We start from the raw sequence: 24,693 nt of genomic DNA, 5'->3' as shown, positions 1-24,693 counted from the left end.
CCTCATGACCCGCTTTTGCGCGGGTGAGGACAGTTGGCTAGCCAGATGCAGCACCAGCAACCCCAGTACATCTGAAGTTAGAGATGGAAACGGGAAATCATGGTGCAACAGCAATAACAAACGCCGGAATAAAGAAGACAACACGAAGAGCATGGCAGTAAACGCCGGATTCAAAAGCTCTCGTCCAGGTCAGCAAAAGCCGCCCTCTAAAGGCGCCAGAGACGAACTGTCCAGCCTAAACAAAATTCTGGACCAAATATGTCAGATCCATAGCACCCCTGGTAAACCCACTAATCATACCCACAGAGAATGTTGGGTCTTCAAGCAGTCCGGCAATCTCAACGCCGTACACAAGGGGGAGGATACACCAAGCGAAGACGAGGATGAGCCTCTCAAGCAAGACACTAGGGAACAAAAGAAATTTCCACCAGAAGTTAAAATAGTAAACGTGTTACACGTGATCAAGGGAAGAAACAAAACGGCACTCCCAGAAAAATATGCCCAAGGGCCAATCACCGCGGAGTCCTGCCACTGGTCGTCTCAACCGATCACTTTCGACCATCGTGATTACTCAGCAAGTATCCGGTGTGCAGGATGGGCTGCCCTGGTATTAGACCCAATAATTGACGGATACCACTTCACACAAGTCCTGATGGCGGTGGCAGCAGTCTAAACCTGATATACCAGGACACAATCCGCGAAATGGCGATAGACCGAACAAATTTTTTCCATAGCAATACTACCTTTAAAGGAGTAATGCCAGGCCCAGGGGCTCATTGCACGGGCTCCCTGCTACTAAAGGTTATCTTCGGCTTCCCCGATAACTTCTGTAGTGAACATTTAACCTTCAACATCGCTCCGTTCCAAAGTGGCTATCAAGCACTACTCGGACGCGAAGCTTTCGCTCGCTTTAATGCAATACCGCACTACACTTCCCTCACACTCAATATGCCCGGCCCACGTGGCATCATTACAGTAAACGGAAGTATTAAGCGATCTTTGCGCGCCGAAGAGAGTGCGGCTGCCTTGGCAGCCGCACACTAAAAACGGCCTCACCAACTAAAGCATTTAATAGGTCGTCAAGACCTCGGACACGGTTAGACGAGTCCAGCGCAGCTATATGTAATTCATACCGGATCAATGGTCACACCCCTATTACAAATACAAGGGGCTCAACGCGCGCAGACAAGTGGCAATTTTTACTCATCTGGAATTATACATGGTTTCTTTAAAAACTATCTTTTTGCACGACAACTTTTTCACCCAAGTTCCTCTCTTTTACAGATGATCATCGTGCTAGACCCGTCCAGGATATGGCACAACGGAGACACAGGCGCAGACGTGCAGCAGGGACCCGCTCGAAGGATTCTTTTTAGATTAAGACCCTGCGTAAACCTTCTTTACTGTCTCTTGTTGATACATACCCACCGAATTCTCAGCACAATTGAGAAGGATGCTGACGTCTTGGCATGTGGCCACGTCAGAATAATGCACATACCTGGACACAAGGGGCTTCTTACAAAGGGCACTATTTAGGCCTGGTTTATACCATAAAGACCGAATACCTTAGGGAGTGTTCGACGTCGTGAGTTTGGCATTATATGCATCAGCTCCGAATCATTGTCTTTGGTCAAATGTTGGGTTTGCCCGGCTCCTATGTTTTGGTGCCTTACGTTCCGCTTTATCGGCTAAGATAGCACCAGGAGAACTACTACGATTGTGCCCTGGTTCATCCGGACGAGCACCTCAGTAGAGAAAGCCGAAAACTGACTGTCATGATATAGCGTGAGATTGGTCAACCACTCGATGACCTATCGGAATGTTAGAGTTCCTCCGCCTTAACGAAGGGCCGTTTTCCGGCCAGGCATGTACGCACCCCGCGATCGGGAGAGTGCGGAGCCACCAGGGGCTATCTAGTAGCCCCACTGTCAAACTCCTATGGCTAAGTGAAAGTGTTAAACCATTATAGTCCGGTTGCCTCGCTCGCTACGCTATCACCTCCTTAATAGGACCAAGACGTTGGGTTAAGTGTGAACACGCATTTTTTGTGAGCACCTCCGCATTATATGTGTGGGGGTTGAAGCCGACGGCTGCTATCTTTCAGGTTATACACATGTATAAATAAACGGCCGCACAGGAGGCATCATACTACTTTCAGGAAAAAGTATAAACATAGCCTTATAAAAAATTCATAAAAGCATTGTGTTTACAATGAGAATACATATCACTCAAACATCATATTTTTCGAGCACTGGGCCTCTATCAAACAAGCACCCTCGAGAACCTCCTCGAAATAATGCTCGGCAGCCACTCGGCCTATGGCCGAACCCTGCGCCGCAACAGTGGTAGCGTCCATCTCGGCCCAGTATGCTTTAACACGGGCAAGGGCCATCCGCGAGCCTTCAATGCACGCCGACCTCTTCATCGCATTAATGCGCGGCACCGCACCAAGGAACTGCTGCACTAAGCTGAAATAGCTGTTCAACTTTGGCTTTTCCGGCCATAGCTGATCCACAACAGACCTCATGGCGAGTCCGGACAACCTATTCAGTTCGGCCCATTCGGCTAGCTGGTCAGTCAATGAAAGTAGACGCTCTGGAATGTGGAATTGCGACCAGAACAGCTTGTCCACTTCACGATCTGTCTGACCTTGGAAGTACTTGGCCGCATCGGCAGCGCTCGCCGCCAAATCCATATACGAATCTGCCAAACTCCACAGCCGATCCAGAGGCGCATACCGTGGATCTCCGAACTTCCTCCGTAACATGAAGGGTTTCCCAGCCGCAATATCCCCAGCTTCTCGCAGCTCCTCCTTCTTCACTCTCATAGCAGAATGGGTGTCTTTGTCCGCCGCCGTGGCCATCTCAAGGTCCGTTGCCTTCGCTCGGTTTTCTTTTTCAAGGACCCGGCAACTGTCGGCAGTGTCTTTTAATTCTACGGCCATCTTGGCCATCTTCTCTTGGCTCTCGCAATGTGCGGCCTTCTCGGCTTTCAACTCTTCGGCCACCTTCAAAGCAGCGGCATTACTAATCCTCGCTTGTTCCTTGGCTCGGGCAAGTTCTGCCCGCAAGGTTTCCACGGTGGCAACTCCATCTGCAATCACAACATATTAAAGATACTGGCATCATGTTGCTCTTACTATGTGGCGTTCACCAGATAATAACACTTTCCCTGTGCCTCGTCAAGCCTCTTGTAACAAGCTCGATGTCAGCGTCTGCCGCATCCACTTGTCGTTTTAATTTGGCAAACTCACTAGTCCGGATAGCCACCAGAGCTTCCACCACCTGCACATAGGGGAAGTCTGGTTATTGCCTGGGAATATGATCCTCTGTTCGCCACCGTTCTCGACGACAACCAGCGTCTCAGGGGCTACTATCTACACAGGGCACACCTAACATTTGCAGTACTATCACATATTATCTCACGTACCTCAAAGCCTGTCGGTAGACTCATAAAGGCTTCATGTAATCCGCTTTCGGCGGACGAGATTCTCTCCATCACCGTACCCATCAGCATATGGTGTTCTTCTAAGATGGCCGCTTGCCCCACCAACTCCCTCAGAACGTCCGACCGCACACCAGACGGTGCCGGACTCTTTTGTCTACTCTCTTCAGGAGCCGGACGCTGGGGACTTCGGGGGTCTATGGGATTATCTTCTGGCCTCATCGGATCCGGAGAGGCCCACCGTGACGACACTTCGGGGTCGCCCGCTTCTTGAGCGGAGGAGTCCGGGGGAGGCGTTTCGCTCTCCATCATCTCTAGAAGAAGATCCCCTGAAGACGAGCTCAACTGAGAGGGGCTAAGGCCCGAACTGCAAGATATATGCGGTGGTTATTTTCTCAGAAAAAAAGATAGCATACCTTTACTATTAAAGTATTTTGGATCACTTACGACTCGTTGGAGGGCTGATCCCCCCGCGGACTTTGTGCGGCAAAAGCACCCCCCTAGGCAGGACCCTCTGTGGGAGACTTCTTCTCCCGTTTGGAGGCTTCGGCTTCCGGATCCTCGGAAGCAGTCCTTTTCCTCCCCCAGTTGTCCTCCTTCGTGGAGACGCTCATTCCCTTAGTTGGAATGGGTAGCGATGGGGGCCCGCATCCGCCCGTATTATCCCCCCCGGTATCTTCCTTCGAGGGCTCCGGGCAAGGTGCGACCTCGAGCATCTTTTCCAATACCGGATTTTCCAAACCCTCAGGGAGGGGGGCCAAACACCGAATCATCTTCGCCTTTGTTAGCCAGTCCTGGTCAAAAAGCGAATTCTCAGAAATAACTTCGTGACGAATAAAAGACAGTGTGTTCGGCCAGAGGATTTCTTACTTGTTCGGTAGCGCGGTTACTGCTCAGGCCCACGTCCTCGGTAATATCCGGACACTCTACTTGAGGTCTGAAGAACGACTTGTACATCTCCTCGGTGTCAATGGCACGCGGTCCCTCTGGGTTGAACTCCCACAAGCGAAGGGGCCGGCGTCTGCAAAGCTTGACTTGACGAACCAGCATAACTTGTATTACCACAACCAAATTAAAATCTCCCTCGAAGAGATCTCGGATGCGGCTTTGCAGTATAGGCACGTCCTTGGCTGGACCCCAGCTCAGACCTCTGCTAATCCATGACATCAGTTGTGGTGGGAGGCCCGAGCGAAAAGCGGGGGCAGCCGCCCACTTGGCACTTCTGGGAGCCGTGACGTAAAACCACTCCGGTTGCCATAATTCGGACACCTCTGGAAAGGAACCTTTCGGCCATGGAGCTCCTGCCATCTTGCCTATTGATGCACCTCCGCACGCTGCATGTTGCCCCTCAATCATCTTCGGCTTTACTTCAAAGGTCTTGAGCCACAGGCCGAAGTGAGGGGTACTGTGGAGGAAGTCCTCACACACGACAATACATGTCGAGATGTGGAGAAAGGAGTCCGGATCTAGATCGTGGAAATCTAGCTCGTAATAGAACATCAAACCCCTGACGAAATGATCCTGAGTGAGGCCTAGACCTCAGAGGAAGTGGGAGACGAACACAACGTTCTCGTTGGGTTCGGGAGTAGGGACGATCTGCCCTCAAGCAGGCAACCGATGCGAAACCTCGGCGGTCAGGTATCTGGCGTCCCTCAACTTCTTAATGTCCTCTTCCGTAACGGAGGAGGGCATCCATCGGCCTTGAAGGCTGGATCCGGACATGATTGAAGATCCGGAGCACCTAACCTGGGCTTTGGGTGTTAGAACTCGAGGCGGGAGAAGGGTTCGATTGAGCACGAGAGGGAAAAATCGAAAACCTCGTCCCTTTATAAAGAGGGTGAATATCAAGCGTCCTCTCCGTAGCCGTTTAGGACTTTCCTATAATCTAGGAGTCCTAGACACGGTTGGGTTACAGACGACCGCATTAATGAGAATCCCGTAATTGGGGGAACACGATCTCCGCTTCGGCAAGGCGTGTCAAGAAACCGCCTCGCATTATGTGTGGAGCTGGTTGAAGAAAAACGGTTCGAATAATCGCTGGGCCATGACACAACATCATGCTACCAAAACGAGTCAGCGAATTGGATTTGCGAAAATATTATTCTCTCTATGGCGGTATGTGGAACTTATTTTGCAGGGCCGGGCATTATCCTCGTATTCAAATTCTTTTGTGATGTATTCAGAGAAGGAACCCACCTTGCAATGCCGAAGACAATACTGCGTGCCGGACTCATCGTCATTGAAGCCTGGTTCAGGGGCTACTAAGGGAGTCCTAGATTAGGGGGTCTCCGGACAGCCGGACTATCTCCATTGGCCGGACTGTTAGACTATGAAGATACAAGATTGAAGACTTCGTCTCATGTCCGGATGGGACTCTACTTGGCGTGGAAGGCAAACTAGGCAGTACGGATATGGATATCTCCTCCTTTGTAACCGACCTTGTGTAACCCTAACCCTCTCCGGCGTCTATATAAACCGAAGGGTTTTAGTCCGTAGGACAACAATCATAACATACAATCATACCATAGGCTAGCTTCTAGGGTTTAGCCTCTCTGATCTCGTGGTAGATCTACTCTTGTACTACCCATATCGTCAATATTAATCAAGTAGGACGTAGGGTTTTACCTCCATCAAGAGGGCCCGAACCTGGGTAAAACATCGTGCCCCCTGCCTCCTGTTACCATACGGCCTAGACGCACAGTTCGAGACCCCCTACCCGAGATCCGCCGGTTTTGACACCGACAGACACCCCAGAAGCAGTCCGGCATAAAGCTCGGACGCCAGCGACTGGCTCCGTAGAGGGCATTTCCGGCATTAAGCTCGGCTAAACTCCTTCAACTTTTATGAACCAAGGTGATCTATGACACCTCAAATATAGTCCGGCGTTGGAGCTTGGACATAATCCGGCGTTGGAGCTCGGATACATTCCGACATTGGAGCTCGGAAGCGCTCTGGCGTTGGTGCTCGGCTGCTAAAGATACCTCGAATGCAGTCCAGTGTTGGAGCTCGGACGCAAGAGGACGTTGCCGCTCAGGAACAACTTCAAACCCGAGGTGTGGCATAAAAATAAAAAGGCATTGATAAAGGCCGGAAACTTAAAGGGGCTCCTCGGATACCCGACGCGTAAACTCTTCGGATTCACTTTGGCGATCCTCAAGATCGAAGATGGAAAGATTTGTTGAACCAGTTTTCAAGACCGACGACCGAAGATGAAGAACAGTTCGGAAGAATCGAGGAGCGTCCCCAACTTGAAGACCGGTTCAGGGGGCTACTAACGGTGTCTTGGACTAGGGGGTACTCACCATGTCATCTCCCGACTAGCTGGATCGGGCCGAGGACCCCCACGGCGGTTCACTATTGGGCCAGTTCGGACAAGCCCATGCCGCATACAAGGAAGACTCCACAAGACTTGGCGCTTAAGACAAGGACTCTCCTAAAACCCTAGGCCTCCGATGTCTTATATAAACCGAGGCCAGGCTAGTCAATAGACAATCTCATATTCACTATTACCATCTCGTGGTAGACACATGTACTCTGTACTATCCCCATATGAATACAATCAAAAGCAGGACATAGGGTTTTACCTCCATCAAGAGGGCCCGAACCTGGGTAAAATCCATGTCCGTGTTACCATTGCTCCAAGACGCCTAGCTTAGGACCCTACTACGAGATAGGCCGGATAATGAACCGACACATGCCTAATAGGCAATATGACTAAAACCCCATTCTTTGGAACAATGGAGCTAGAAACAGAGTTATTGGAAATCATACATACTGATGTATGTGGTCCAATGAACATTGAAGCTCGCAGTGGATATCGTTATTTTCTCACCTTCACAGATGATTTGAGCAGATATGGGTATATCTACTTAATGAAACATAAGTCTGAAACATTTGAAAAGTTCAAAGAATTTCAGAGTGAAGTGGAAAATCATCGTAACAAGAAAATCAAGTTTCTATGATCTGATCGTGGAGGTGAATATTTGAGTTATGAGTTTGGACTTCATTTGAAACAATGCAGAATAGTTTCGCAACTCACGCCACCTGGAACACCACAACGTAATGGTGTGTCCGAACGTCGTAACCACACTTTATTAGATATGCTGCAATCTATGATGTCTCTCACAGATTTACCGCTATTGTTTTGGGGTTATGCTTTAGAGACGGCTGCATTCACGTTAAATAGGGAACCATCTAAATCCGTCGAGACGACACCTTAAATGTGGTTTTTGTCGTTTCTTAAAGTTTGGGATGCGATGCTTATGTGAAAAAGCTTCAACCTGATAAGCTCGAACCCTAATCGGAAAAATGTGTCTTCATAGGATACCCAAAGGAGACTGTTGGGTACACCTTCTATCACAGATCCGAAGGCAAGATATTTGTTGCTAAGAATGGATCCTTTCTAGAGAAGGAGTTTCTCTCAAAAGAAGTGAGTGGGAGGAAAGTAGAACTTGACGAGGTAATTGTACCTTCTCCCTTATTGGAAAGTAGTTCATCACTGAAATCAGTTCCAGTGATTCCTACACCAGTAAGTGAGGAAGCTAACGATGATGATCATGAAACTTCTGATCAAGTTACTACCGAACCTCATAGGTCAACCAGAGTAAGATCCGCACCAGAGTGGTACGGTAATCCTGTTCTGGAAGTCATGTTACTTGACCATGACGAACCTACGAATTATGAGGAAGCGATGACGAGCCTAGATTCCGCAAAATGGCTTGAGGCCATGAAATCTAAGATGGGATCTGAGGGAGTCCTGGATTAGGGGGTCTCCAGACAGCCGGACTATATCCTTTGGCCGGACTGTTAGGCTATGAAGATACAAGATTGAAGACTTCATCCCGTGTCTGGATGGGACTTTCCTTGGCGTCGAAGGCAAGCTAGGCAATACGGATGTGTAGATCTCCTCCCTTGTAACCGACTCTGTGTAACCCTAGCCCCCTCCGGTGTCTATATAAACTGGAGGGTTTAGTCCGTAGGAAAACATACAATCATACCATAGGCTAGCTTCTAGGGTTTAGCCTCTATGATCTCGTGGTAGATCAACTCTTGTAATACTCATATCATCAAGAACAATCAAGCAGGACGTAGGGTATTACCTCCTTCAAGAGGGCCCGAACCTGGGTAAACATCGTGTCCCTTGTCTCCTGTTACCATCCACCTTAGACGCACAGTTCGGGACCCCCTACCCGAGATCCGTCGGTTTTGACACCGACATTGGTGCTTTCATTGATAGTACCACTGTGTCGTCGCCATAAGGTTTGATGGCTCCTTCGATCATCGGTAACGATGCGGTCCAGGGTGAGGTTTTCCTCCCCAGACAGATCTTTGTATTCGGCAGCTTCGCACTGGGGGCCAATTCGCTTGGCCATCTGGAGCAGATCAAGAGCTACGCCCCGGGCCATCCGGTCAGGTTCGGAAACTTAAACTACACTGCCAAAATCCATGGAGACTTGATCTTCGACGGATTCGAGCCCATGTCAGGTGCGCCGCACAGTCACGGCGAGCCTAATGTAACTCTGCCGTCGGACAGCATTCGGGAAATCGCATCTGCAACTACTCCGGCCGTCCATCCGGAGCAAATCACGCCATCCGAGAGCGGAGGGATAGACCCCGCCATGGAGGCGCACTCTCAGTGGCGATAGAGCCGGATACTAACTTCACCCCTTACAAGAGCCGTGTCGCCAAACCACTGGATTCACCTCCGGCCACGGACTCCGAGCCGCTGACATCCGTGCCCGTCGAATCCGACTGGGCGCCGATCATGGAGTTCACCTCGGCGGATATCTTTCAGCACTCGCCCTTCGGCAATGTGCTAAATTCATTAAGGTCTCTCTCCCTGTCAGGAGAACCTTGGCCGAACTATGTCCGGCTAGAATGGGATGCGAACGACGAAGAAATTTGCTGCCCACCCACTTAGTAGCCACTGTCGATGATTTAACCGACATGCTCGACTTCGACTCCGAAGACATCGACGGTATGGACGACGATGCAGGTGACAAGAAGGAACCACCGCCCATAGGGCGCTGGACCGCTACCTCATCATACGACATATATATGGTGGACACCCCTAAAGAAGGCAATGGCGACGAGATAGCGGAGGATGACCCCTCCAAGAAGGAACCCAAGCGCTGACGTCAGTGGCGCCGCTCTAAGTCCTGCCACAGCAAAAGTAGTGATACCGGCACAGGAGATAATAACACTCCGGATAGTGCCGAAGACAACCACAATCCCCTCCCGCACGATGTAGAGCCGGAGGATGAAAAATCCAGTCCTCTAGAGTAGGAAGCAGATGGAGAACCGTAGGAGGACAATTACATGCCTCTCTCCGAAGATGAGGCGAGCCTCGGCGACGAAGAATTTATCGTGCATGAGGATCCCGTCGAGCAGGAGCGCTTCAAGCGCCGGCTTATGGCCACAGCAAATAGCCTGAAGAAAAAGCAACAACAGCTTCAAGCTGATCAAGACTTGCTAGCAGACAGATGGACCGAAGTCCTTGCGGCCGAGGAATACGAACTCGAGCGCCCCTCCAAGAGTTACCCAAAACACAGGTTGCTACCTCACCTCGAGGAGGAAGCATTGAAACCTCATTCACCAGTGTACGATGCGGCTGATCAGCCACTGCATGGCCGAGCCAGAGAAGCGTTTCAGCCTGCACCCCGCCGCCACTCAATCAAAAATACCAAGGCCCGGGCCAACACACGGGACCTGCGAGACGTATTGGACAGTAAGGCAAAACTCGCAAGGTCAATATACGAGTCACGGGCGCGTGCGCCAACGCGGGACGATGATCGTCACGCCGGATACACCAAAGGTAATCCGGCTGGGCCGAATACAACAGACAAGACTCATATGAACTGCGTCGTGATATAGCCCAGCACAGAGGCGCCGCACACCCCCTATGCTTCGCTGATGAAGTTTTGGATCAAGAATTCCCGGAGGGTTTTAAACCCGTAAATATCGGATCGTATGATGGTGCAACAGATCCCGCTGTATGGATTGAGGATTTCCTCCTTCACATCCACATGGCTCGCGGTGATGATCTACATACCATCAAATACCTCCCATTAAAACCCAAGGGACCAGCTCGACATTGGCTGAATAGCTTGCCAGCAGACTCCATCGGCAGTTGGGAGGATCTAGAAGATGCATTCCTTGAAAACTTCCAGGGCACTTATGTGCGACCACCGGATGCTGCTGACTTGAGCCATATAACTCAGTAGCCAGGGGAATTGGCCACACAATTCTGGACACGATTCCTGACTAAGAAAAACCAAATTGTCGACTGTCCGGATGCAGAGGCCCTAGCGGCATTCACGCATAACATCCGCGACGAGTGGCCTTCCTGGCACCTCGGCCAAGAGAAGCCAAAGTCTATGGCAGCCCTCAAGACACTCATGACCCGCTTTTGCGCAGGCGAGGATAGTTGGCTGGCTCGCAGCAACAACACATCCAGGAATCCGGGCACCCCGGATAACAAAGATGCCAACGGCAGACAATGTCGTAACAGACCAAAGCGTCGCAATAACGGCAATAACACCAAGGATATGGCAGTCAATGCCGGATTCAGAGGCTCTTGATCCAGTCAGCGGAAAAAGCCATTTAAAAGAAGTATTCCGGCTCTGTCCAATTTGGATCGCATACTAGATCGCTCATGTCAAATCCACGACACCCCCGACAAGCCAGCCAATCACACCAACAGAGAATGTTGGGTGTTCAAGCAGGCCGGCAAGTTAAATGCCAAAAACAAGGACAAGGGGCTGCATAGTGATGACGAGGAGGAGCCCCGGCCACCGAACACGGGAGGACAGAAGGGGTCCCCCCCACAAGTGAAGGCGGTGAACATGATATACGCAACCCACATTCCCAAGAGGGAGCGGAAGCGTGCACTATGGGACGTCTATGCGATGGAGCCCGTCGCCCCAAAGTTCAACCCATGGTCTGCTTGCCCGATCACCTTTGATCACAGGGACCAACCCACTAGCATCTGTCATGGCGGATCCGTCGCACTGGTCCTAGACCCCATCATCGACGGATTTCACCTCACTCGAGTCCTTATGGACGGCAGTAGCAGCCTGAACCTGCTCTATCAGGATATAGTGCGAAAAATGGGCATCGATCCCTTGAGGATCAATCCCACCAAAACCACCTTTAAGGGCGTCATCCCAGGTGTAGAGGCCCATTGCACGGGCTCAATCACACTGGAAGTGGTCTTCGGATCACCGGACAACTTCCGAAGCGAGGAGTTAATCTTCGACATCGTCCCGTTTCACAGTGGCTATCATGCACTGCTCGGACGAACTGCATTTGCAAAATTCAATGCAGTACCGCATTACGCATACCTCAAGCTCAAGATGCCAGGACCTCGAGGACTCATAATAGTGAATGGAAACACAGAACGCTCGCTCCTCACGGAAGAGCACACTACGTCCCTCGCAGCAGAAGCACAAAGCAGCCTTTCAAGGAAGACCACTAATTCGGCGATACAGCCCCCGAACACCTTCAAGCGTGTTCGGAGTAAACTGCAACAAGATCGCCTGGCACGTTCAGAGCTCGCCTAGCAATTCGGCCCCCATCCCAGTACCGGTCAAGCAATGAAATCTGTGCCGTGCATACATAATTACGCACTGAAAATACCAAGGACATAGGTGGGGGCACGATCAGGGCACGTCCCGCAATGCGGCTTAACCGCCCTAGGGGTTGTATACCTTTATCATTTCTTTTCTCTTTCAGGGCCTAACTCTCTGGAAGCCCTTTCCGTCATACGATTGCCGGACACATTATAGGAAGGAACAACCAAGACGGTAAGAAGCTAAGATGTACACGGGAACCCCCAGGTGGTCTCTAATAATAATACCCGCTTTCTACTATCCATATGCAGCTTGCCCTTGGATAGGACATTTCGAATAGTCCTACTTTCTGCTTATTGCACTACCTATACCAGTACATTTCGACGTATTATTTAAATAACAATGCATAGCATTAGTCTATTATTGCATTATCCATTCTTTTTCTTCCTTTATGTCCATTTACGACAATCTGCACCCGTAAATTCAGGTACGGTCAGTATGCCAGGGGCTTTCGTTTACCCCATAATATGGCGCGAGAAGTCCGAACACTTTCGATAGTGCGGCACCCTTAGCTTATAGCATTATATGCACCAGCTCCGAATCATGTCTTTGGTCAATAGTTGGGTTTGCCCGGCTCCCATGCTTTGGTACCTTACATTCCGCTATATCGGCTATGGTGGCAGTGGGAGAACTACTACGATTGTGTCCCGGTTCTTCCCGGCGAGCACCTCAGTAGAGAAAGCTGAAAACCGACTGTCATGATAAGGCGAGAGACTGGTCGCTGTTCGAGATGTCTCAAGTCCTTAAAGACTTCTTCCGCTTCGGGCGAGGAGTCGGCCTTATCCGGCTTAGGCGTGTATAGCGCCCCAAATTCGGCCTTCCGAATACCAGGGGCTTTGCCAAAATTTAAAATTGTAGACTTCTATGGCTAAGTGAGAGTGATAAAGCATTATAGTGCAATTGCCCGGTTCGTTGCGCTGAACACCTCCCTTGAAGGACCCAAAATTGGGGTAAAGAGTGCTCAGGTTCATCCGGAACACCCCAGTACTAGTTACATGGGGGCAGAAGCCGACGACTGGCCAACTCTTAGATTTTATAAACGGCCGCACAGAAGGTAATATTTTAAATTAAAAAAGCGTCGCATGGCGCAAATGAACTCGTTTCATATTACAGGATCACATGAGCATGTTCATTCAAAAATTACATCCTTGGCACACTCATCCGCCACAAGGTGGGAACCCTTCAGGACACTCTCATAATACATTTCGGGGCAGCGATGCTCCTTGCACTCCGGCGGCCCCTCCTTCACCAGCTTCACAGCGTGAAGCTTCGCCCAGTGCACCCTTGCCCGGGCAAAAGCCCTGCGCGCACCCTCGATGCAGACGGACCGCTTTATAACTTCAAGTGGGCAGGCATCCACCAGCTGCCTCACCAGACCGAAGTAGCTGCCGGGCAGGGGCTCGCCAGGCCACATCCGGACTATAAGGCCCCTCATGGCCTGTTCAGCCGCCTTGTGAAGCTCGACCAATTGCTTCAGCTGGTCGCTCAAGGGCACGGGGTGTTCGGTCCCAGTATACTGAGACCAGAACAACTTTTTCGTCGAGCTCCACTCCTGAGCTCGGTAAAACTCCACGGCATCCAGTACACTGCGGGGAAGATCTGCGAACGCCGCTGGAGAGCTCTGAATTTGGGTAAGTAAAAGGAAAGTTTCCTCCACATGCTTGCTTTGCATAATGAATGCCTTACCCGCTGCTATCTTCTTCACCGCATCAATCTCCTGGAGGGCCTTGTGGGCTTCGGCCTTGCTGCTCCGGACGCTTCCAAGTGCCTGCGCGAGCTCGGACTCTCATGTCTTAGAGTCAAGCTCCAAGGACTCGTGCATTCTGGCGAGAGCCTCGAGCTCTTGCTGCACCTCGCCTACTCGGGCTTCTTGCTTCTCCCGCTCAATGCACTCCTTGGCCGCTTTGTTCTCGGCCTCGGACAGCGCCTTCCTCAGTGTTTCCACTTCGGTCATGGCCCCTGGCAAATCCATGATGATCCTATTACTTTACACCTGACCGTCTTTTTAAATGTATAGACAAGGGTATTGCTTACATTTGCTCTCCTCGAGCTACCTCTTGGTAAGGCCGAGCTCGTCCTCGGACCTCTCTAGGTCCTCCTTCAGCGCAGAGACCTCCGCAGTACGTGCGGCAGTGGCCAGCAGTGAAGCCTGCACATACGCATAGACATTTTTTTATTAGACTCCTGAGTTATCATTTGATCCTCTATTCGGCCTGTCTTTCCAAACACCGAACAGAGCATCAGGGGCTAGTATCCATGCGGTCATATTTTCCTATATCTTCATTGCTTACCTCAAAGCCTGTTAGGAGGCTGGCGCAAGCTTCGGTCAGTCCGTTCTTGGCGGACTGAACTTTCTCGATCACCGCACTCATGATAGTGGGTGCTCTTCGTTGATGGAAGTGCCGTGAAGCGCTTCCAGCAAGTTGTCCGGCGCCTCTGGCTGGACAGAGGCCACCGGCACGGGCGGCTTGCCTCTCTTAACGAGGGGTCGCCTGCCGGAGTCCGGAACCATCGAAGGTTCCGGCGCAGTGTTCGGCTGGGGGCCGAACTTGGAGCCCATGGGGATTTTGCTCCCTTTGCACCCAGGGCCCAGAAGGTCACCTCGAGGCGCCCCCAGGACTACCTCCCCTTGGCCCGGTGCCTGTTGAGACAACACTTCGATGTTGTTCGCAGGGCAAGGGGTGGAGGCAGTCGGAAGTGAATCGCTATTCATATCCGACGAGTCCAAAGAACCGTCAGACGAAGATACGTCAATATGGGCTCGGGACGGGCTGCATAATCATATTCGGCATAAGTAGAAGCAGTGCAACAAAACATACCAATTACTATGGTATCCGGATAATTACGACTTCGCGAGGGGCTTGTCCTTGGGGAACCACTCGTCGTCGTTGTGGGCGGCCGTAGTGGAGCAGTCCGGATGGAGGGTCCTTCCCTTCTTGGACCCTTCGTCCTCCCCGGTTGGGTCGGCCTTCCTTTTCTTGTCTCCCCGGCTGAGGGGGGAGAACTTTCCTCTTCCTCCTCCTCATCTTCTTGGGAGCAGTGCGCGTCGGAGTGGTCGGACGATGAGTCTGATACAACCTTGCGTCGGAGACCCTTTCGGGTCCCCGCGGCCTTCTTCTTGGTCTTCTTCACCGGCACCTCGTAAGGTGCCGGAGTCAGCATATTTGTTAGGAGAGCATCTGCGGGATCTTCGGGCAGGGGGGCTGGGCAATCAAGCTGCTCCGCTATCTTTATCCAGTCCTGTTAATGACATAGAAGCTTAGATCTTGCATATGGCTAAACCGGGGCAAATAAATACCCTGAGAGATATAAAAACTTACCGGATTGGCGCGGCGCTTTGCGTTGAGTCCGCAGTCCTCGGTGAGGGAAGGAGGTACCTCGACGCCCTTGAACAGCACCCTCCAAACGTCCTCGTGTGTCATGTCATAGAGCTCTCGCAGCGTCTGGTGCTTGGCCGAGTCGAACTCCCACAAATTGAATGCTCGTCGTTGACACAGGAGGATCCGGCGGAAGAGCATGATCTAGACCACGTTGACGAGCTTGATTTTCTTGCTCGTCATGTTCCTGATGCAGGTCTGGAGTCCGGTCAACTCTACCGAAGAACCCCAGGACAGACCCTTCTCTTTCTAGGAGGTGAGCCGCGTGGGGATTCCGGATCGAAATTTGGGGGCCGCCACCCAGTAGGAGTCACGCGGCTCGGTGATGTAGAACCACCCTGATTGCCACCCCTTTATGGTATCCACATAGGTGCCCTCGAGCCAGGTGACATTAGGTATCTTGCCCACCATGGCGCCTCCGCACTCTGCTTGCTGGCCACCCACCACCTTCGGTTTAACATTGAAGGTTTTCAGCCATAGGCCAAAGTGGGGCCCGATGCGGAGGAAGGCCTCGCACACGACGATAAACGCCGAGATGTTGAGGATGAAATTGGGGGCCAGATCATGAAAATCCAGCCCGTACTAAAACATGAGCCCACTGACAAATGGGTGGAGGGGAAATCCCAGTCCGCAGATGAAATGGTTAAGAAAAACTACCCTCTCATGGGGTTCGGGCGTAGGGACGATCTGCCCTGCGTCTGTCAGCCGGTGCGCGATATCCGCGGCCAGGTATCCGGCTGCCCGCAACTTTGCGATGTTCTCCTCCGTCCATCCACTTGCCTCCTGCTCCGGACATGCTTGGAGTGGTTTGAGAAGAAGAACGCGAGCTTGGGCGCTGGAGCTCGAGTGCGTGAGAATGGATAAGCGAGGAGGTAGAAGGCGTGGGTAAAAGGAGGTAAATCCTTGTCCCTTTATAAGGACGAAAGAGGTGACGCGTCTCCCCACTTGCCTGGTAAAACCGCTTATTCCCCAGGCGCCGTTATTGATGGCGTGGTTGGGTTACCCACGTCCGTATTGATGAGAATCTCGTAATAAGGGGGACATGATCTCTGCTTTAACAAAACGTGTCAAGAAAACCGCCCCATGTTATGTGCGATGCTGGTTGAGAAAAACGGTTCGAATAATGACCGAGCCATGACATGACGTCGTGCTGTCAGAATGCGTCGGCAGATTAGATTTGTGGAAATATTATTCTCTCTGCGGTAGTATGTGGAACTTGTTTTGCAGAGCCGGACACTATTCTGGTGTTCAAAATCTTCTATGGAGTATTCGGAGGAGGAACCCACCTTGCAATGCCGAAGACAATACTGCGCGCCGGACTCATCATTATTGAAGCCTGGTTCAGGGGCTACTGAGGGAGTCCTGGATTAGGGGGGTCTCCGGACAGTCGGACTATATCCTTTGGCCGGACTGTTGGGCTATGAAGATACAAGATTGAAGACTTCGTCCCGTGTCCGGATGGGACTTTCCTTGGCATGGGAGGCAAGCTAGGCAATATGGATGTGTAGATCTCCTCCCTTGTAACCGACTCTGTGTAACCCTAGCCCCCTCCGGTGTCTATATAAACCGGAGGGTTTAGTCCGTAGGACAACATACAATCATACCATAGGCTAGCTTCTAGGGTTTAGCCTCTACGATCTCGTGGTAGATCAACTCTTGTAATACTCATATCATCAAGAACAATCAAGCAGGACATAGGGTATTACCTCCTTCAAGAGGGCCCGAACCTGGGTAAACATCGTGTCCCTTGTCTCCTGTTACCATCCGCCTTAGATGCACAGTTCGGGACCCCCTACCCGAGATCCGCCGGTTTTGACACCGACAGGATCCATGTATGAGAACAAAGTGTGGACTTTGGTTGACTTGACCGATGATCGGCAGGCCATAGAGAATAAATGGATCTTCAAGAAGAATACTGACACTGATGGTAATATTACTGTCTACAAAGCTCGACTTGTTGCAAAAGGTTTTTGACAAGTTCAAGGAGTTGACTACGATGAGACCTTCTCACCCATAGCGATCCTTAACTCCGTGCAAATCATGTTAGCAATTGCCGCATTTTATGATTATGAAATTTGGCAAATGGATTTCAAAACTGCATTCCTTAATGGATATCTTAAAGAAGAGTTGTATATGATGCAACCAGAAGGTTTTGTCAATCCAAAAGGTGCTAACAAAGTGTGCAAGCTCCAGCGATTCATTTATGGACTGGTGCAAGCCTCTCGGAGTTGGAATATACACTTTGATAGTGTGATCAAAGCATGTGGTTTTATACAGACTTTTGGAGAAGCATGTATTTACAAGAAAGTGAGTGGGAGCTCTGTAGCATTTCTGATATTATATGTAGATGGCATATTGTTGATCAGAAATGATACTGACTTTCTGAATAGCATAAACGGATACTCACTACAAAAAAATACACTTCTGTGATGATATGTGTTTGTCATAGTAGGTCGCTTTTTTTGTCATGCATGTACATCCATGACAAATTTATGACAGAATCAAGATAGTCATACATGTGCTATCGTAGAAGTGTTCCATGACATTACCAAAATTATCATCATGGAAGTGTCCACTTCCATGATGATAAATCGCGTGTCACAGAAGTGCTTTCGTCAAGGGTGACCGACACGTGGCATCCACCGTAACGGAACGCCGTTAAGCTATCGGGTCGGGTTTTGGATCCGGTAACCCATTAACAGCCCCGACCAATGGGAAATTCCCACGTGTAAAATTCTTATTGGCCGGACGAAACACATGTCAGCTCGTCAGTGGGTCAGATAGGTGCCTATGATACGTCGACACGTGGCACGGCCCAACAGAGGCCCATTCCTATGAAAAGGCCGGCCCGTTTGACTTGGTCAAAAGGTGGCGGGCCGGCCCATGGAAAGCCTATTAACGGCCTGTTCGCATATAGCCCATTTACAGCCCGCTAACCCAAGGCCCGTTACGCCCTATCCGAATTAGGCCCAGTAGCGTCATCTGGGCCATCCAATATGATTCCAGCCCGTTTTCACTTCTGGCCCATGTATGGCCCATGACGTCTTTCGGCCCATATGAGGCCCTATGTAACTCTTGGCCTATTAATGGCCCGTGGTGAAACTGGCCCGTAATGAACAGTGTATCACTTTATACCCATTAACGGCTCGTTATTCCGTTGGACCGTTTCCAGCCCATGTTATCTTTCGGCCTTCTTAGAGCCCATTTATTCTTGGGCTCATTTCCAGCATTTGTTTACTTACGGCCCGTTACTGTCATTTTCTGCTTGTGGGCCAAATTCAGCCCGTGGTTACAGTCGGCCCGTTTGTGGTCCGTTAATACGTTGGGCCATTTTCATAGCGTCATCAAATACGGCCTATTAACGATGGCCTGTTACGGTCGGCCCATGAACGGACGATTCCAACTCTAGCCCGTTTACGGCCATAATGCGGCCTATTATTGGCTCATGTTTTGCCAATCGATCATACGGCCCGTATAAGGCCCATTGATGATACGGCCCGTAGAAGGCCCATTGTTTCTACGGCCCGTAGAAGGCCTACTGTTTCTACGACCCGTAGAAGGCCCACTGTTTCTACGGCCCGTAGGAGGCCCAGTGTCACTACAGTAAATATTAGCTAATGGTTATTGTGGCCTAGTTTTAAAAAATAGGTTATTACAGCCACTAGTTAACCGCGGAAAAAGAACTGCAATGACTACAAGCAAACAAATAAACAAGACAACATGGAAATAAATAAGCAAGCAACTAACGCTAGCCTATCACGGCTATTACACATATTACATCCACTGGGCATCAAAGTTCGCCACCAGTGCAAATATAGGGAACAAAGCAGTATATCATATACACTGGCCGTCAAAATTGGCCACCAGTGCAAATAAACGTGGCAGCAAAACAAGAGCATAACTGAAACAACTTCAGAAGAGCTCAAGAAACGTTATCCTGGGTATCCACCATGCTGGCAATAAGCTTAGCAAGCTGATTAGCTTTGTCCTGTTTGGCGCTAAAATCCTCCAACGCTTGCTGTTGCACCAGAAAGTATGCATCTGAATGCTCCAGGGACTTCTGCAGTCCTTCCGCTTCTTGTCGCAGCATAGCTGAACCATGTCTTTCAGCTTGTAGTTGAGACTCAAGAAATCGAACTGATTCAGACAGTGAGTTTGAATAGCTTGTGCAAGTGGTAGTGGCCAGTAACTCCAACACTAAATCAAGACAGGATGTGTCACTATCATGAACCTTATCTGCATTACTTCCTTTACCGTTGCTTAATAAGGCACTCTGCCCCAATATTTTGTCAGCATTCTAAAAGAAGAAACAAGCAGGCACATAACAAGTTTAGCATGTACTAGTATATGAAACTCATTTCGGTGAACCAGTTCATAAGGTGGACAGGACTAAACTACCAAGTCTGCTATTGCCAAGTACTAGTACATAATAAAAGCATCAAACAAACATATATCTATGTCCTATGGTAGCAATGGAATCTTAAATTAGAACAGTTGTTCTTCAGGTTTAGGCACTTGTTCTACATGAATAGAGTATAGTAAGACGCAAGAATATAATACTTAAAAATAGAAAATGAGCTCATAGACCTTACCACATTCTTGGTTCGGGACCAGTACAGAAAAAGGCGTTCCCAGTCATCGTCCAGTAAATGTGTCTCAGGAGAACGTAAGGGAATTTGATGAGTTTCTTTGCCGGTGAAGTACGTTTTATTTAGGTAATTCCGATACTGCCACCAAGCATTCTTGAAGATAGCAGAGGTATTAGCACAGGTTACCTCATCCTGAGTTTCCAAATCGGTCCTTCTCTATAGAGAAAAATGGGAAAATTTGCTGTATTATAACCATCATGGAGGTAGGATGTATGGGACGAAACAAAGTAATATCCATGAATAACATTACTTACACATAACTCCTAGAAAAACACCTGCAACTGGCATTTCCCTTCATCTTCAGTATAATATTTCCAAGATGGGAAGATACGCACATACGATTTAACAACATCAAATGTGATAGATGCTAAACTACGACTAGCTGGTTGTGCTTCCTCCACAGGAATAGCCGTACTAACTGGTGGAGTTGGGGTTCGCCGTGATAGTACTGGTCCTTTGGGCACTGGAGCTGCCTTACTAACTGCTCTTGTTTGGGAGCTCTGTGGTGGAGATGGTGCTGTGTCAACAGGAACTAGGTTACTATCGGCTGGGGTTGGGGTTAGATTGGGTGAAGCTGGTTCTCTGTCTATCATAGTAGGGGTACAATCTGCGAGAGTTTGGGTTATGTGTGGTAGGGCTGGTTCTTGTGCATGTACAACCGGGGTGCTATCTCCACCAAGAGGTAGCACTGTTTTATTTGAAGACCGTGTTTTAGTCCGCTAGATACTGGCATCACCCGCTCCAATTCAAATGGCTGATAAACAGGAAACATAGTTGAATGTACAGACATTGTATGAGAGACAGATGCAATAGATAGTGTGGAAAAAAGAGGGCATGAAATAGTTGACATGTATATTGTTTAACTAAAACGGATAGCATGACATAATTTCACATATATGATGTCTATCTAAACTGGATAGCATAGCATAACATAATTCAAAGATATGATGAATAACTAAACAGGATCGCATGACATAATTCACCTACATGTTATCTAAGTAATCAGGATTGCATCATTTAATTCACATATGTGATTTATATGCTAAACAGAGGGCATTCAATATGATGTCTGAACTAAGAACATGGTGTTGAATATTGTGTATATGATGTCTAAACTATGCAATGCAAGACACCGTATGCATGATATGAGCAGTATAACCGTGCCAAGTTAGAGCATACACCTCAGTGGGGGAATAGGACTGGTCATCTGTCTCTGAATCCATCTCTGAGGAGCTATCGGGACCCAACAAGAGATCTGCTTCGACAGGTAGCACTGTCTGCTCTGAAGGCCTTGTTTTCACTCCAGATTTTTCCATCTCCCACCCAAATGGCTGATTCACAGGAAGAGTAGTTTAATGTACAAACATTGTCGACAAATGGAAATGTAATAAAGAAAAGGATGGTCAAGATATCATTCAAATATATGATGCCTGGTTAAACAGGATGGCATTGCACATTTCACATATATTATGGCTGGCAAAAAGACATGAGACTGCATAATTCCCATATATGATATAGAAACTAAACAAGTGGCATTACAGAACTTGTCTAAACTAAGCAGATGACATATATGATGTCAAAAGTCGGCACTGCAAGGCAACATATGCATGATATGACTAACATCATCATGCCAAGGTAGAGAAAATAGGAGTGGTCAGTGGCGTCCGAATCCGCCTCAGAACAGATATCTTCCTCTGGATTACAATCTGGAGAGGGGTGGGGAGGGTTTGCCATTGAACCCACCATGGAGTGATGTCTGCATGACATTGTATTGCCGTGCAAAACTCCTCTTTTTCTCTACATGTTCAGCATGACTGTGTACAATATCTGACATGCATACGAAAAAAATATGGTGAGATTATGTAAGGAGAGCATGCAGAAATTTAGAGTGATGGTAACAACCAGTGGATCGATGTTTTTCTGTTGAACCAAAATAGCCCTAATGAATCGACGTGAATGTATAGTAATAAGTGATGCAACAAGTGTACAACCTCTTTGCCGTAGCCGTGTCGACCACAGCATCATTGGGTTGGTCGCTGAAGCAGTTGAGGCAGAGGTGGATGTCGGAGGTGTGGAGGAAGATCTGAGGAATCTGTAGACGGCCACCAGGGCACTGCTCTGTTGTGATGGGTCGTTCTATCGTTGGAGCAGCTCCGGTGAGCTGTAAGACGTCAAGGCTGAAGCAGCACAAGACAGACATCGTCAATCTCAAGTGGGACTCTAATAGCATCTCCAATAGATGATGTAAAATGCATGTAAAATTAACATCACCAAAAACCACTTGACTAGAACAGATGAGGTAAAAACTGTTGACTCTGAACTTAACTGTCGAAACTGAAATTTACTATGGAATCTGAATGCTACTGTCGAAACTGAACGCAATGGTAGTAGAGAGGCACTTGACATGTAGTTTAGGGAGGGCCTGCAGTTCATCTTCAAACCGCACCCCCTTGAGCCGCCAGCCACCACCGGATGAACCGCCGGCCCCAGCGCCGCCTCGCCGCCCCAAAACAACTTGCCACCGCCGCCCCGGCCAGCCCTCTAGGCCCCCCGCCCCACCCTGAACCCTAAGATAGATAGTGGGGTACCTCTCCGGCGAGCCCCCGTCCCCGCTGCGGGTGGTTCTTCCTTAACTCCGGCGAGCCCCCCCAACCCCTAAAAATTGACTGACCCAAAAGTCGATTCAGTCGACTGAAGTGTGGCTTAATCAGAGCAGAGCGGCAGCACGAGTGAGGGGGAGAGCAGCAACAGCAGCTGGGCGAGCAAGCGATCGAGCGAGAGACAGAGCAGTAGCAGCAGATCCGGCTGGTATGGACGCCGCCGCCAAAGGGGCCTCACACTAGGGGAGAGCCACCGTGGAGATGTCGCCCGCGGTGCCGACTTCAAGGTAGCCGCTCCATGGGGGTGCGGGATGGAGCACCGTCGGCGCTGGGAGGTCGAGTTAAGGAGAAGGTGCGATGCGATGAGTGTACAACCTCTTTGGTGGCGCCGAGTAGGCCTCGGCTTCGTCCAAGGAGTCGGTGAGGATGTTGCGGTTCCGGTGGAGCAGGTTAAGGCGGCATTGTGGGGATGGAGCAGCCGCGATAGACGAGGCGATCATCGGAGCAGTTCCTTGGAGGTGGAGGATGGGGCAGCTGAACCGGCGGGACGACGAGATGGACGATGGATCCTCATCCAGGGAGGTGGACGAGGGACGTCGAGCTGTTGCGGTGGACGACGTCGTCGGGGAAGAGGCTCCGGCTGGGTAGCGGTGACGTGGCGGATGGAGGGAGGAGGGTGGGTTTTCGCGGCTGAAGCGGAGAGGTTATGGCGGCCTGGGATTTCGAATGGCGAAAAGGGGGCGATGGGAGGGGGTGAAGCATGACTTAGGAACGCGCTTGTCCAAAATATAGATGGAAGGAGGGAGTATGAATCCATGTTATGTCCGATTAAATTTTTTCACTTGTTGTATAATGCATGTAACCTACTCATACCAACATTTTAGTGCATTCCAAATGTCTATACTACCGCTGCAATTCAACCTAATTTGGATTCGTTTCTCTATTTCAATAAGAATCAACAATCATGATTGTTGCCAACTTCAACCATCATAGTTTCCTTGCTATCCGCCAGATATAAATCAGACGGCCTATAATGCAGGATGGCAGGCACACCATCATCAACAACTTCGTTTTTATAAGAGTAGATATAAAATATATTAAATGTAGTATACCATGTTCATAACCACACCATGTGTATCACCGTTATATATATTCACACATCCGTCGGTTTGAAACACTATGATAAATTCTTCAAATATCCGAATTCGCTTTTTATAATGAAGTATATATGATCTCTATTCGTCTTTTACGCCCACACAACCCTCTTATCTTTGTAGCTAGCGCTAACTTTCTCTTGTGCATGAACACGCCCGCATCCCTCTCACCCTCCCTCGGCATTCTCTAGCTCCATCGCGCAAATTCGTCTTTTCACTTTAGGTCGTTCACCCACGATGTGTGTAGGCCCCCCGGCTACTTATTTATGGCACACATCGATCGATATGCCTCTCTAGCCCGGTGTGCCTAGCACAAACACAAGCTTCCCCTCTTATCTTGTCACCGTCCATGCCTCACTCCCACCACTCTTTTCATCGTTCTCGTACTCGCACACTCCTCCCCCTCGATATAGTATGCCTCTCGTACCACCTCCTACATGCATCCCTCTCTCTCTATCCTTCTCCTCGTGCCTCATTTGCTTCTAACACGCACATGCATGTATACCGATCGATCTCCCAACATATACCTAGATCGACTTTAACTACCCCCCCATCGATCGACGTACCTCACAAGTTATGTCTCTCCTTTCTCTTACAAAGGGCGATTGATCTTCCTATGTAGTTACGTCTGCTTACCATAGCCACATCGTCCCCCCTCATCATTCGTGCATGCCTCCTGAGCCGTCTCTCACACGCACGTGCACAGATAACAAGGAGCCATCTCCTCTCTTATTGATATTGCGGGCGTGCCCTCCGTTTGTCTAGCAAGCCTATCCCACCATTTGTTAGAAGCAACTCCACTACCACCCCCTCCAACACTCTAGCTCTGTCTCTCTCCC

Source organism: Triticum urartu, chromosome 3A (genome assembly GCF_056163025.1).
Source record: "Triticum urartu cultivar PI428250 chromosome 3A, HENAU_Tu73, whole genome shotgun sequence".
Classification (NCBI taxonomy): Eukaryota; Viridiplantae; Streptophyta; class Magnoliopsida; order Poales; family Poaceae; genus Triticum; species Triticum urartu.
The sequence above is the reverse complement of the archived record's forward strand: the minus strand, read 5'-3'. Positions refer to the sequence as shown.